This window comes from Mytilus californianus, unplaced genomic scaffold (genome assembly GCF_021869535.1).
Source record: "Mytilus californianus isolate M0D057914Y unplaced genomic scaffold, xbMytCali1.0.p SCAF_2, whole genome shotgun sequence".
In the NCBI taxonomy this organism is placed as follows: Eukaryota; Metazoa; Mollusca; class Bivalvia; order Mytilida; family Mytilidae; genus Mytilus; species Mytilus californianus.
In genome coordinates, this window is record NW_026262668.1 from 67,610,293 (window position 1) to 67,623,900 (window position 13,608).

Below are 13,608 nucleotides of genomic sequence, written 5' to 3' on the forward strand. Positions count from 1 at the left end.
AGAGAAGCGAAATGATAGAATTTAATATGCATTGTGCTAGATATCAATAGTATTAGGACAGAATAATAATTTAATTTTGGAAAGAGAAAAAAAACATGTTGCTACGTAACATTTCGTATTTTATGCCTGTAAGACATATTTTGTCAGTTGTAAATAATGTAAACGAATGATACCTTGATTAAGCTGCAATAGTAAGCGTCGGTAGCGTGGCCGAGCGGTCTAAGGCGCTGGTTTAAGGCACCAGTCTCCTCGGAGGCGTGGGTTCGAATCCCACCGCTGCCAAGTGATTTTTTTAAGTAAGTTAGGAATCAATTTATCGATTTTTGCATTTATTGACGAAAATTTTAATGCATAAAAGATTAATACATTGAAGATCTTGTTTTAATCATAGATAGAACACAATTATCATGTTTCATTTACGTATTTCAAATTCTGAACGCTATCTACATGCAGTTAAAAATTCATGACTAGCATTGCAGAAGAATAACTGGTTACACGTATAATACAGGTTTTCACAACTATTCGAAATGCTTTGAAAACAGGAGTAACGGGGGATAAAAAAACTATGCCCCGGGTGAGGATCGAACTCACGACCTTCAGATCGCTCTGTCATTTGTGATTATGAGACTGACGCGCTACCTACTGCGCTACCGAGGCCATGGTTCTAAAACTTCAATTTAAGGTGTAAATACTTCATAACATTACCATTAACATTGTAGTTACTTGTCAAGGTGAGTGTAGGGCAAAAAGAAACATCTTTTTCTTAAAGGAAACATATTTCAAAACATAATGAGCTGTGTTGGTTGTTCATTTTTATAGTTCTTTAGTTTTTGAAATACTTTTTATGGTTTTGGGTTTTTTCCCCCCATTTCTTTTTTCTCCAGGAGCCAATTAAGTATATAGTGATGACAGAAAACTCTTTTAAAAAAATATGCTGCGGAAACTATTTGTTGTTAGCGAAAAAACGTTTTGCACGTGCATTAATCACGTTTCAGTGAGCACAGTTAGCATTGAAGCCGTTATAATTTCAACGATTTTCGCGCGGTCAAAATGTACTATAGTCTAATTCATCCAATTTGAAATAGTGAAAACCGCCCTCCTGTATGACGTTACTTGTGAGTACTAATATCAAATTCTAAGCCAAATTAAGTCCATGTTACCATATATAGTCAAATCATAGATAACTCTGTTAAGATAGAGAAGCGAAATGATAGAATTTAATATGCATTGTGCTAGATATCAATAGTATTAGGACAGAATAATAATTTAATTTTGGAAAGAGAAAAAAAACATGTTGCTACGTAACATTTCGTATTTTATGCCTGTAAGACATATTTTGTCAGTTGTAAATAATGTAAACGAATGATACCTTGATTAAGCTGCAATAGTAAGCGTCGGTAGCGTGGCCGAGCGGTCTAAGGCGCTGGTTTAAGGCACCAGTCTCCTCGGAGGCGTGGGTTCGAATCCCACCGCTGCCAAGTGATTTTTTTAAGTAAGTTAGGAATCAATTTATCGATTTTTGCATTTATTGACGAAAATTTTAATGCATAAAAGATTAATACATTGAAGATCTTGTTTTAATCATAGATAGAACACAATTATCATGTTTCATTTACGTATTTCAAATTCTGAACGCTATCTACATGCAGTTAAAAATTCATGACTAGCATTGCAGAAGAATAACTGGTTACACGTATAATACAGGTTTTCACAACTATTCGAAATGCTTTGAAAACAGGAGTAACGGGGGATAAAAAAACTATGCCCCGGGTGAGGATCGAACTCACGACCTTCAGATCGCTCTGTCATTTGTGATTATGAGACTGACGCGCTACCTACTGCGCTACCGAGGCCATGGTTCTAAAACTTCAATTTAAGGTGTAAATACTTCATAACATTACCATTAACATTGTAGTTACTTGTCAAGGTGAGTGTAGGGCAAAAAGAAACATCTTTTTCTTAAAGGAAACATATTTCAAAACATAATGAGCTGTGTTGGTTGTTCATTTTTATAGTTCTTTAGTTTTTGAAATACTTTTTATGGTTTTGGGTTTTTTCCCCCCATTTCTTTTTTCTCCAGGAGCCAATTAAGTATATAGTGATGACAGAAAACTCTTTTAAAAAAATATGCTGCGGAAACTATTTGTTGTTAGCGAAAAAACGTTTTGCACGTGCATTAATCACGTTTCAGTGAGCACAGTTAGCATTGAAGCCGTTATAATTTCAACGATTTTCGCGCGGTCAAAATGTACTATAGTCTAATTCATCCAATTTGAAATAGTGAAAACCGCCCTCCTGTATGACGTTACTTGTGAGTACTAATATCAAATTCTAAGCCAAATTAAGTCCATGTTACCATATATAGTCAAATCATAGATAACTCTGTTAAGATAGAGAAGCGAAATGATAGAATTTAATATGCATTGTGCTAGATATCAATAGTATTAGGACAGAATAATAATTTAATTTTGGAAAGAGAAAAAAAACATGTTGCTACGTAACATTTCGTATTTTATGCCTGTAAGACATATTTTGTCAGTTGTAAATAATGTAAACGAATGATACCTTGATTAAGCTGCAATAGTAAGCGTCGGTAGCGTGGCCGAGCGGTCTAAGGCGCTGGTTTAAGGCACCAGTCTCCTCGGAGGCGTGGGTTCGAATCCCACCGCTGCCAAGTGATTTTTTTAAGTAAGTTAGGAATCAATTTATCGATTTTTGCATTTATTGACGAAAATTTTAATGCATAAAAGATTAATACATTGAAGATCTTGTTTTAATCATAGATAGAACACAATTATCATGTTTCATTTACGTATTTCAAATTCTGAACGCTATCTACATGCAGTTAAAAATTCATGACTAGCATTGCAGAAGAATAACTGGTTACACGTATAATACAGGTTTTCACAACTATTCGAAATGCTTTGAAAACAGGAGTAACGGGGGATAAAAAAACTATGCCCCGGGTGAGGATCGAACTCACGACCTTCAGATCGCTCTGTCATTTGTGATTATGAGACTGACGCGCTACCTACTGCGCTACCGAGGCCGTGGTTCTAAAACTTCAATTTAAGGTGTAAATACTTCATAACATTACCATTAACATTGTAGTTACTTGTCAAGGTGAGTGTAGGGCAAAAAGAAACATCTTTTTCTTAAAGGAAACATATTTCAAAACATAATGAGCTGTGTTGGTTGTTCATTTTTATAGTTCTTTAGTTTTTGAAATACTTTTTATGGTTTTGGGTTTTTTCCCCCCATTTCTTTTTTCTCCAGGAGCCAATTAAGTATATAGTGATGACAGAAAACTCTTTTAAAAAAATATGCTGCGGAAACTATTTGTTGTTAGCGAAAAAACGTTTTGCACGTGCATTAATCACGTTTCAGTGAGCACAGTTAGCATTGAAGCCGTTATAATTTCAACGATTTTCGCGCGGTCAAAATGTACTATAGTCTAATTCATCCAATTTGAAATAGTGAAAACCGCCCTCCTGTATGACGTTACTTGTGAGTACTAATATCAAATTCTAAGCCAAATTAAGTCCATGTTACCATATATAGTCAAATCATAGATAACTCTGTTAAGATAGAGAAGCGAAATGATAGAATTTAATATGCATTGTGCTAGATATCAATAGTATTAGGACAGAATAATAATTTAATTTTGGAAAGAGAAAAAAAACATGTTGCTACGTAACATTTCGTATTTTATGCCTGTAAGACATATTTTGTCAGTTGTAAATAATGTAAACGAATGATACCTTGATTAAGCTGCAATAGTAAGCGTCGGTAGCGTGGCCGAGCGGTCTAAGGCGCTGGTTTAAGGCACCAGTCTCCTCGGAGGCGTGGGTTCGAATCCCACCGCTGCCAAGTGATTTTTTTAAGTAAGTTAGGAATCAATTTATCGATTTTTGCATTTATTGACGAAAATTTTAATGCATAAAAGATTAATACATTGAAGATCTTGTTTTAATCATAGATAGAACACAATTATCATGTTTCATTTACGTATTTCAAATTCTGAACGCTATCTACATGCAGTTAAAAATTCATGACTAGCATTGCAGAAGAATAACTGGTTACACGTATAATACAGGTTTTCACAACTATTCGAAATGCTTTGAAAACAGGAGTAACGGGGGATAAAAAAACTATGCCCCGGGTGAGGATCGAACTCACGACCTTCAGATCGCTCTGACATTTGTGATTATGAGACTGACGCGCTACCTACTGCGCTACCGAGGCCGTGGTTCTAAAACTTCAATTTAAGGTGTAAATACTTCATAACATTACCATTAACATTGTAGTTACTTGTCAAGGTGAGTGTAGGGCAAAAAGAAACATCTTTTTCTTAAAGGAAACATATTTCAAAACATAATGAGCTGTGTTGGTTGTTCATTTTTATAGTTCTTTAGTTTTTGAAATACTTTTTATGGTTTTGGGTTTTTTCCCCCCATTTCTTTTTTCTCCAGGAGCCAATTAAGTATATACCCAGCAAACACACGACGTACTCCCAACGTCGGTTAATGGTCGTCTGAACGTCATGTCTTGAGTTTACGTCGTACCAACGTTGTGGGAACGTAAAAACCCAACGTTGGATGCAGACGTACAGACTACGTTATAAAATTACGTCGAATTTACGTAAATTTAGTACCCTGTCAGGACGTAACATTTTATTACGTTGTGACAACGTGCTTATAACTGTCATAATCCGACGTAACATTTTGTTACGTCGTATCAACATTATAATAACGTAGTGAACAAACCCTGTGAATACCAGTGACACATTTAAATCTGGTTTTATGGGACAAATTTTGTGGGTATGAGTCTTCCTGGATATAACATTCACCTTCACTAGAATATATTCACGATTTTTTTCGATTTTCAAAATATCCCCCTTTTTTCCCGCACAGGCATAATTTGCACCAAAATGTCCAAGAAAATATTGCAAATCCAATTTTAATGTTCTAATATATATATTTTGTATGAATATTTATTGTTTAATATATCATTAAAGTTTTGTCATCATTTATCGTTTTTTTACGATTGGTTATAAATAGTGGAACGTTCAGCAGTACTCGGGTTTTACCGCTGCATACTATGAAAAGTCTGAGCATGCGCACTTTCACCGCTTGATTTTTAAAAACAGTGATAACCAAACTTGCAGTGAAATTTTGCTCGATCCAGATTCCAGAACAAAGAAAAAGGTAATATAATAATTGCACATTACGCCAAAAAAGGTTCTCCATGATAAAAACAAGTATGATTGAAGAAAATAAAACATCTGTTGCCGTGTTGGGCGCCTCTTTCAAGTCTGTTGTCCGTGACCGTGTTGAAATATGATACTTCTTATTTTACTGTCAATATTATATTGCACTGATACAAGATACTTTAGCCAAAATTTGTGTTATTTGAATCCATTTTTCAAATTGCTCGATTAACTTGTGTTGTTTTTTAAGATATATGAAATTAACTGTAGAAAGTAAAAAAAAGGGGGGTGCACAGCACAGCCACAGGCACTTGTTTTCTTTCCATGCCAAGAGCTACTATCCCTATATATTAAGGCTGCAAGTGTCTTTTGCACTGTTATTTTTTGATAATGTTGGAAGCATAAAAGTCTTATCAATATCACAAATGCGAAGCTAGACATCTTGGCACATTACAAACTCTGCCCATTACAAACTTGGCATGTTACAAACTCAGCCTATTAATGATAATACTACATGTATCACTGGTGGTCGTCCTGAACATGCATGAAATATTTGCCACTGGACGTTAGGCAACCAACAATCAATCAATGTATCACTGGGTCTGACATGCATGGGAATAAACAATTGTGCCAATAACGACTGTTGTAATTAGATAAATTAAAATACCCTTCCAATAAAATTGAGAATGGAAATGGGGAATGTGTCAAAGAGACAACAACCCGACCATAGAACAGACAACAACAGAAGGTCACCAACAGGTCTTCAATGCAGCGAGAAATTCCCGCACCCGGAGGCGTCCTTCAGCTGGCCCCTAAACAAATATATATACTAGTTCAGTGATAATGAACGCCATACTAAACTCCAAATTGTACACAAGAAACTAAAATTAAAAACAATACAAGACTAACAAAGGCTATAGGCTCCTGACTTGGGACAGGCGCAAAAATGCGGCGGGGTTAAACATGTTTATGAGATTTCAACCCTCCCCCTATACCTCTAGCCAATGTAGAAAAGTAAACGCATAACAATACGCACATTAAAATTCAGTTCAAGAGAAGTCCGAGTCTGATGTCAGAAGATGTAACCAAAGAAAATAAACAAAATGACAATAATACATAAATAATAACAGACTACTAGCAGTTAACTGACATGCCAGCTCCAGACTTCAATTAAACTGATTGAAAGATTATGTCTTCATCATATGAATATCAGGCACAATCCTTCCCGTTAGGGGTTTAGTATCATACCATCATAACATATATGAGAAGAACATAACCCGTGTCATGCCAACAACTGGTTTTTAAATAAATGTGTTTAGTGCCGATGCAAAGACCCTATAAGTGAATCAATATTAATGCCAAAATATGCAATCTTTAATGACCTGACAACAGTATCGTAACTATATCCTTTCTTAATAAGTCTATTTATAGGTTTTGTTAGCTTCAGAGGTGAATACTGACATTTTTGTGCTTTATAAAGAATATTTCCATAAAAAATTGGATGTGAAATACCTGAACGTATAAGAAGTCTGCATGTTGAGCTATATTTACGAATGATGTCCTTATACCGATGATAAAATTTAGTAAATGTTTTGACTAGTTTGTGATATCGAAAACCCTGGTGTAATAATTTTTCAGTAATACATAAATTTCTCTCGTTAATAATTATTTGGGACTAGATCGTCGTAGATAGGCGTCACAGAAAAAAATTAAAATAGCGTTCCAAGACGTCATAATTATTTGGCACTAGGTCGTCGTAGATAGGCGTCAGAGAAAAAAAATTAAAATAGCCTTCCAAGACGTCATAATTATTTAGACTAGGATCCAGTCGGGAAAAGTTGGGTAAAATTTTCCTGTTTTGAGGGTAAAACCAAGTTTACTGGTGTTAGAAAAACCAGTATATAGGGACGTCTTTTTTGCTGTTCAATTTATGGTATGAAATCTAAGTGTTTATCAATGACGAGCTGTATTCAACTCTCACTAAATATGTGATCAGAAACAATGTCGTAATCAATCATAAAACTTATGAATTTTGGAATGCATGTAAATTTGTCACTTACCTAGTTCTCCCAAAGATTTGTTGGACTGACACTCATATAAACAGACGGAGGAATATAGAAGATAATTTAATGTATTTATAATTTTTTTTCCAGAGTCTTGTATAAAAATCCACAGATCCAATGTGTCTGAGGTTGAGGAATGCATTGCAGTAACACTTAAGCATGCACCAGCTCAAAAAGATGTACCAAGATATAAAAAGGTAAACATCAGTTGATCAGCTCTTTTTATGACCTCCTTCACTGAGTGATATAGTTTTACTCTTGTTCTGTACGTTCATACATTGAACTCAAAATTGGTTTCTGTTCTCTAACTTTAGTTTGCCTGAACGACATGTTATGAAATTTATACACAATGCTTATTATCATAAAACGCAGAGTTTGAATTTGAAGAGCATCTGTTTTACTGTTCTTTAGTTATCTCCTTTAATAACATCATTTGTGGCTCATAGACACATTCTTCTTTTATTAATTTTATTTATCAAATTATAATTTGTTGATTTTATAGATTGCGTTCATTGGAATATGATATAAGGTCTTGCTGTATTGCTGTAAATTCTAAATGTATTAAGGTAAAATCCTATGAATATCTAAAATTAATTGATAAATAACAATTTTGAGAAACCAAACTTCCTTTTTTAATTTGGATTCATTATTATTTGTAGAATAACTACTGGTTGTTCCAGAAAATACTATGTCCTCCCAGGGAAGGCTCTTTTTTTAAATTTTATGTGGGGGTGGTTGTATTTGAAATACCAAAATGCAAAGGGAGTGTTGTTCTTATTTATTTTTATACGTCTGTTTACGGGACGTATTATGGTATACCGTTGTCCGTCTGTCCGTCCGTCATCAACATGTTGGACATTAACTCAAAACTGCTTTAACCAATTTGTATAAAACTTTGGTGAATTGTTTAATTCTATTGACGTGCATGACGTGAGCTCCCTTTCGTTTTTCTATAAATTTTAGATTTTACGTTTCCGAGTTATGGGGTTTTATTCATTAAAAAAGGGGGGATTTTCCAGTTTTCGGAAAATAACTCAAGAATGCTTTCACCAACTTGCAAGAAATTGTGGTGAATTGTTTATATCTATTGACATGAGCTCCCTTTTGATTTTTATATATTTTAGAATTTTACGTTTCTGAGTTACAGGGTTTTATTCATAAAGAAGGGGGATTTTCCAGTTTTCGGACAAAACTCAAAAATGCTTTCAGCAGTTCGTATGAAACTTTGGTGAATTGTTTATATCTATTGATGTAAGCTCCCTTTAGAATTTTATAAATTTTACATTTTACATTTCTGAGTTATGGGGTTTTATTCATTAAAAAAGGGGGGATTTTCCCAGGGGCATTTTCCAGTTTCGGACAATAACTCAAAAATGCTGTCAGCAATTCTCATGAAACTTTGGTGAATTGTTTATATCTATTGATGTAAGCTCCCTTTTGATTTTCATAATTTCTAATATGACATTGAGAATTAGTTGAACTTTATTTGTTTATAGTCTGACAACAGATTTACTAAGTATTGCGCAACAGCACAGTGTATTGCACAACAGCAAGAAATCTTTATATTAATTGAATATAAATTCAATTCATATAACCAATTTCAAGTTCTTTGACTACATTTATTCAGAAACCTATAATATGTCAAATATTTAATTTCAATCCAAATTCAGACCTGTATCAAGCTTGAATATTGTGTCCATTTTTGCCCCAACTGTTCAGGGTTGGACCTCTGCGGGCGTATCCAGCTGCGCACAGCGAAGCAGTTTATTAATTCTGTCGGTGCTGGGGGTTAAAAAATGGTCGTCCCTGGGGGGAGGACATAGTATTTTCTGGAACAGCAATGTTTTCATTAACACATGTTCTATTTAACAACAAATTTATTTTTTAAATAAGAACAAAGGTTAACCAAAAGTTATAAATTATTATATACTGTTGAAATTATGTTAAAATTTCTAACATACATTATCAAAATGTGTATAATTGGCGAAGATACAAACATCTCTGACTCAGTAACAGCACAACATAATTATGAATCTGCAAGATTTATTATACGACCAGCAATAGAAAAAATATTAATTATGTTTACACACAGGATATTTTTTAAGAACTGCTGTAATTCATAAGTTGGGATTAGTTTTTTTTTTGTATTTTATAATTTATGATTATTTATTTTTCAGAGACCTGAAACCAACACAAGACCAGCTGATCAGAGGGCAGAAAACCAAAATTTGGAATGACATGTATACACCCAACACAAGACTAAAATTTGGAATAAAAATTAAAAAAAATCAGAAACATATTATTATTTTTTTATTGGTTCATGAAGCCAAGAAAAAAGAAGTCTTAACTTTTGGATAGGTCTATATCTAGTTGGTCAATGGAAAAAAGCAATAGTTAGTTTGATTGTATTTCAGGTATTTTCTTCATTTGGGATATTTTTAGAAGTGTATAAGTTGTGTAGAATATATATTTGTAAATTAGACAGCCAGCTTTTGGGCTTTTTTCCAAACTTTTTTCCTAGCTTGTCATTGTGTAGTGAATCCAGCTGAATGAATCTACAGTAAATATTAAGGTATATGTGGTAGTTTGTTGTATTTCTGAATAATTCATTAGAAAATGTTTTCCTTCGTTAAAGTGAAATCTACATTCTAGAATTTCCACCATCATAGTGAAATCTATATTCTAGAACACTGAAACCCTAAACATTCAGAAGTTGCAGCATGTACCAAGATGTCATGTTGAAGGCTGTACAGTTACCTATAATTGCTAACATCATCAATATTTGATTTTAGGATAGAGGGTTGTCTCGTTGGCCATCATACAAAATCTCCTTTTTCAAATAGTATTATGTGTTAAATTTTTTAAAGAAAAGTTGCTTTTGTTAAATGGAAATGTGTAAATCTTGTACTTCAGTATTGCAAAAGTTAAAAACTAAGACTTTAACCTTAAACAACTGTGTGAAACATTAATTGGACAAAACTACAGGTTTAATGTAAAACATAATGCAAAGTTTTTGGGAAAACGAAATATTTATACATTTGACATTGAAACCTGGCAAAAAGGTAAAAACAAAACTTTTGTGACTATATTATACACAGCTGGCAGTTTGGAAATAAGAGTACATATCGAAATTGTGTCCATCTTTCCTACATAGACAAATTTACAACTTAAAAAACAGGTCAAAAGAATAAAATATAGACCTTGTTTACTTCTTCAATGGAATTTTATTGCTCCTATCAATCAAATGAGGACAAGGGACATTTACAGTTGTGTTGCGACGTTGTGACAACGTCTTATGAAGGTAATAAATTACGTCACAAATTACGTTGTGCCAACGTTGTGTGGATGGTTGTCAGCACGTGCCTTGGAGTCCACAAAATTACGTTGTACCAACGTAATTTTACTACGTTGTCACAACGATAGTATTACGTTGTCACAACGTAATGTCAACGTTGGATTGTTTACTGGGTAGTGATGACAGAAAACTCTTTTAAAAAAATATGCTGCGGAAACTATTTGTTGTTAGCGAAAAAACGTTTTGCACGTGCATTAATCACGTTTCAGTGAGCACAGTTAGCATTGAAGCCGTTATAATTTCAACGATTTTCGCGCGGTCAAAATGTACTATAGTCTAATTCATCCAATTTGAAATAGTGAAAACCGCCCTCCTGTATGACGTTACTTGTGAGTACTAATATCAAATTCTAAGCCAAATTAAGTCCATGTTACCATATATAGTCAAATCATAGATAACTCTGTTAAGATAGAGAAGCGAAATGATAGAATTTAATATGCATTGTGCTAGATATCAATAGTATTAGGACAGAATAATAATTTAATTTTGGAAAGAGAAAAAAAACATGTTGCTACGTAACATTTCGTATTTTATGCCTGTAAGACATATTTTGTCAGTTGTAAATAATGTAAACGAATGATACCTTGATTAAGCTGCAATAGTAAGCGTCGGTAGCGTGGCCGAGCGGTCTAAGGCGCTGGTTTAAGGCACCAGTCTCCTCGGAGGCGTGGGTTCGAATCCCACCGCTGCCAAGTGATTTTTTTAAGTAAGTTAGGAATCAATTTATCGATTTTTGCATTTATTGACGAAAATTTTAATGCATAAAAGATTAATACATTGAAGATCTTGTTTTAATCATAGATAGAACACAATTATCATGTTTCATTTACGTATTTCAAATTCTGAACGCTATCTACATGCAGTTAAAAATTCATGACTAGCATTGCAGAAGAATAACTGGTTACACGTATAATACAGGTTTTCACAACTATTCGAAATGCTTTGAAAACAGGAGTAACGGGGGATAAAAAAACTATGCCCCGGGTGAGGATCGAACTCACGACCTTCAGATCGCTCTGTCATTTGTGATTATGAGACTGACGCGCTACCTACTGCGCTACCGAGGCCATGGTTCTAAAACTTCAATTTAAGGTGTAAATACTTCATAACATTACCATTAACATTGTAGTTACTTGTCAAGGTGAGTGTAGGGCAAAAAGAAACATCTTTTTCTTAAAGGAAACATATTTCAAAACATAATGAGCTGTGTTGGTTGTTCATTTTTATAGTTCTTTAGTTTTTGAAATACTTTTTATGGTTTTGGGTTTTTTCCCCCCATTTCTTTTTTCTCCAGGAGCCAATTAAGTATATAGTGATGACAGAAAACTCTTTTAAAAAAATATGCTGCGGAAACTATTTGTTGTTAGCGAAAAAACGTTTTGCACGTGCATTAATCACGTTTCAGTGAGCACAGTTAGCATTGAAGCCGTTATAATTTCAACGATTTTCGCGCGGTCAAAATGTACTATAGTCTAATTCATCCAATTTGAAATAGTGAAAACCGCCCTCCTGTATGACGTTACTTGTGAGTACTAATATCAAATTCTAAGCCAAATTAAGTCCATGTTACCATATATAGTCAAATCATAGATAACTCTGTTAAGATAGAGAAGCGAAATGATAGAATTTAATATGCATTGTGCTAGATATCAATAGTATTAGGACAGAATAATAATTTAATTTTGGAAAGAGAAAAAAAACATGTTGCTACGTAACATTTCGTATTTTATGCCTGTAAGACATATTTTGTCAGTTGTAAATAATGTAAACGAATGATACCTTGATTAAGCTGCAATAGTAAGCGTCGGTAGCGTGGCCGAGCGGTCTAAGGCGCTGGTTTAAGGCACCAGTCTCCTCGGAGGCGTGGGTTCGAATCCCACCGCTGCCAAGTGATTTTTTTAAGTAAGTTAGGAATCAATTTATCGATTTTTGCATTTATTGACGAAAATTTTAATGCATAAAAGATTAATACATTGAAGATCTTGTTTTAATCATAGATAGAACACAATTATCATGTTTCATTTACGTATTTCAAATTCTGAACGCTATCTACATGCAGTTAAAAATTCATGACTAGCATTGCAGAAGAATAACTGGTTACACGTATAATACAGGTTTTCACAACTATTCGAAATGCTTTGAAAACAGGAGTAACGGGGGATAAAAAAACTATGCCCCGGGTGAGGATCGAACTCACGACCTTCAGATCGCTCTGTCATTTGTGATTATGAGACTGACGCGCTACCTACTGCGCTACCGAGGCCATGGTTCTAAAACTTCAATTTAAGGTGTAAATACTTCATAACATTACCATTAACATTGTAGTTACTTGTCAAGGTGAGTGTAGGGCAAAAAGAAACATCTTTTTCTTAAAGGAAACATATTTCAAAACATAATGAGCTGTGTTGGTTGTTCATTTTTATAGTTCTTTAGTTTTTGAAATACTTTTTATGGTTTTGGGTTTTTTCCCCCCATTTCTTTTTTCTCCAGGAGCCAATTAAGTATATAGTGATGACAGAAAACTCTTTTAAAAAAATATGCTGCGGAAACTATTTGTTGTTAGCGAAAAAACGTTTTGCACGTGCATTAATCACGTTTCAGTGAGCACAGTTAGCATTGAAGCCGTTATAATTTCAACGATTTTCGCGCGGTCAAAATGTACTATAGTCTAATTCATCCAATTTGAAATAGTGAAAACCGCCCTCCTGTATGACGTTACTTGTGAGTACTAATATCAAATTCTAAGCCAAATTAAGTCCATGTTACCATATATAGTCAAATCATAGATAACTCTGTTAAGATAGAGAAGCGAAATGATAGAATTTAATATGCATTGTGCTAGATATCAATAGTATTAGGACAGAATAATAATTTAATTTTGGAAAGAGAAAAAAAACATGTTGCTACGTAACATTTCGTATTTTATGCCTGTAAGACATATTTTGTCAGTTGTAAATAATGTAAACGAATGATACCTTGAT

The 13,608-nt window shown here is 33.9% G+C and overlaps 1 long non-coding RNA gene and 12 other non-coding genes across 13 annotated transcripts; 7 read left to right on the forward strand and 6 right to left on the reverse strand.

Annotated features, from left to right (window-relative positions):
* The first annotated feature begins 200 nt into the window (after positions 1-200).
* Trnal-aag (transfer RNA leucine (anticodon AAG)) lies at positions 201-282 on the forward strand. The gene has a single exon. It is a non-coding gene; the product is annotated as a tRNA-Leu (tRNA).
* Positions 283-566: 284 nt separating this feature from the next.
* Trnam-cau (transfer RNA methionine (anticodon CAU)) lies at positions 567-657 on the reverse strand. Its single transcript is given in 2 exon segments — positions 567-602; positions 621-657. It is a non-coding gene; the product is annotated as a tRNA-Met (tRNA).
* A 739-nt stretch (positions 658-1,396) lies between these two features.
* Trnal-aag (transfer RNA leucine (anticodon AAG)) lies at positions 1,397-1,478 on the forward strand. The gene has a single exon. It is a non-coding gene; the product is annotated as a tRNA-Leu (tRNA).
* A 284-nt stretch (positions 1,479-1,762) lies between these two features.
* On the reverse strand, positions 1,763-1,853 carry Trnam-cau (transfer RNA methionine (anticodon CAU)). Its single transcript is given in 2 exon segments — positions 1,763-1,798; positions 1,817-1,853. It is a non-coding gene; the product is annotated as a tRNA-Met (tRNA).
* A 739-nt stretch (positions 1,854-2,592) lies between these two features.
* Positions 2,593-2,674, forward strand: Trnal-aag (transfer RNA leucine (anticodon AAG)). The gene has a single exon. It is a non-coding gene; the product is annotated as a tRNA-Leu (tRNA).
* Positions 2,675-2,958: 284 nt separating this feature from the next.
* Positions 2,959-3,049, reverse strand: Trnam-cau (transfer RNA methionine (anticodon CAU)). The gene is given in 2 exon segments: positions 2,959-2,994; positions 3,013-3,049. It is a non-coding gene; the product is annotated as a tRNA-Met (tRNA).
* A 739-nt stretch (positions 3,050-3,788) lies between these two features.
* On the forward strand, positions 3,789-3,870 carry Trnal-aag (transfer RNA leucine (anticodon AAG)). Its single transcript has one exon. It is a non-coding gene; the product is annotated as a tRNA-Leu (tRNA).
* A 284-nt stretch (positions 3,871-4,154) lies between these two features.
* Positions 4,155-4,245, reverse strand: Trnam-cau (transfer RNA methionine (anticodon CAU)). Its single transcript is given in 2 exon segments — positions 4,155-4,190; positions 4,209-4,245. It is a non-coding gene; the product is annotated as a tRNA-Met (tRNA).
* Positions 4,246-4,976: 731 nt separating this feature from the next.
* Positions 4,977-10,741, forward strand: LOC127728175 (uncharacterized). Its single transcript, XR_007994009.1, has 3 exons — positions 4,977-5,207; positions 7,363-7,469; positions 9,450-10,741. It is a non-coding gene; the product is annotated as an uncharacterized LOC127728175 (long non-coding RNA).
* A 496-nt stretch (positions 10,742-11,237) lies between these two features.
* Positions 11,238-11,319, forward strand: Trnal-aag (transfer RNA leucine (anticodon AAG)). Its single transcript has one exon. It is a non-coding gene; the product is annotated as a tRNA-Leu (tRNA).
* Positions 11,320-11,603: 284 nt separating this feature from the next.
* Trnam-cau (transfer RNA methionine (anticodon CAU)) lies at positions 11,604-11,694 on the reverse strand. The gene is given in 2 exon segments: positions 11,604-11,639; positions 11,658-11,694. It is a non-coding gene; the product is annotated as a tRNA-Met (tRNA).
* Positions 11,695-12,433: 739 nt separating this feature from the next.
* On the forward strand, positions 12,434-12,515 carry Trnal-aag (transfer RNA leucine (anticodon AAG)). Its single transcript has one exon. It is a non-coding gene; the product is annotated as a tRNA-Leu (tRNA).
* A 284-nt stretch (positions 12,516-12,799) lies between these two features.
* Positions 12,800-12,890, reverse strand: Trnam-cau (transfer RNA methionine (anticodon CAU)). Its single transcript is given in 2 exon segments — positions 12,800-12,835; positions 12,854-12,890. It is a non-coding gene; the product is annotated as a tRNA-Met (tRNA).
* Positions 12,891-13,608: the final 718 nt, after the last annotated feature.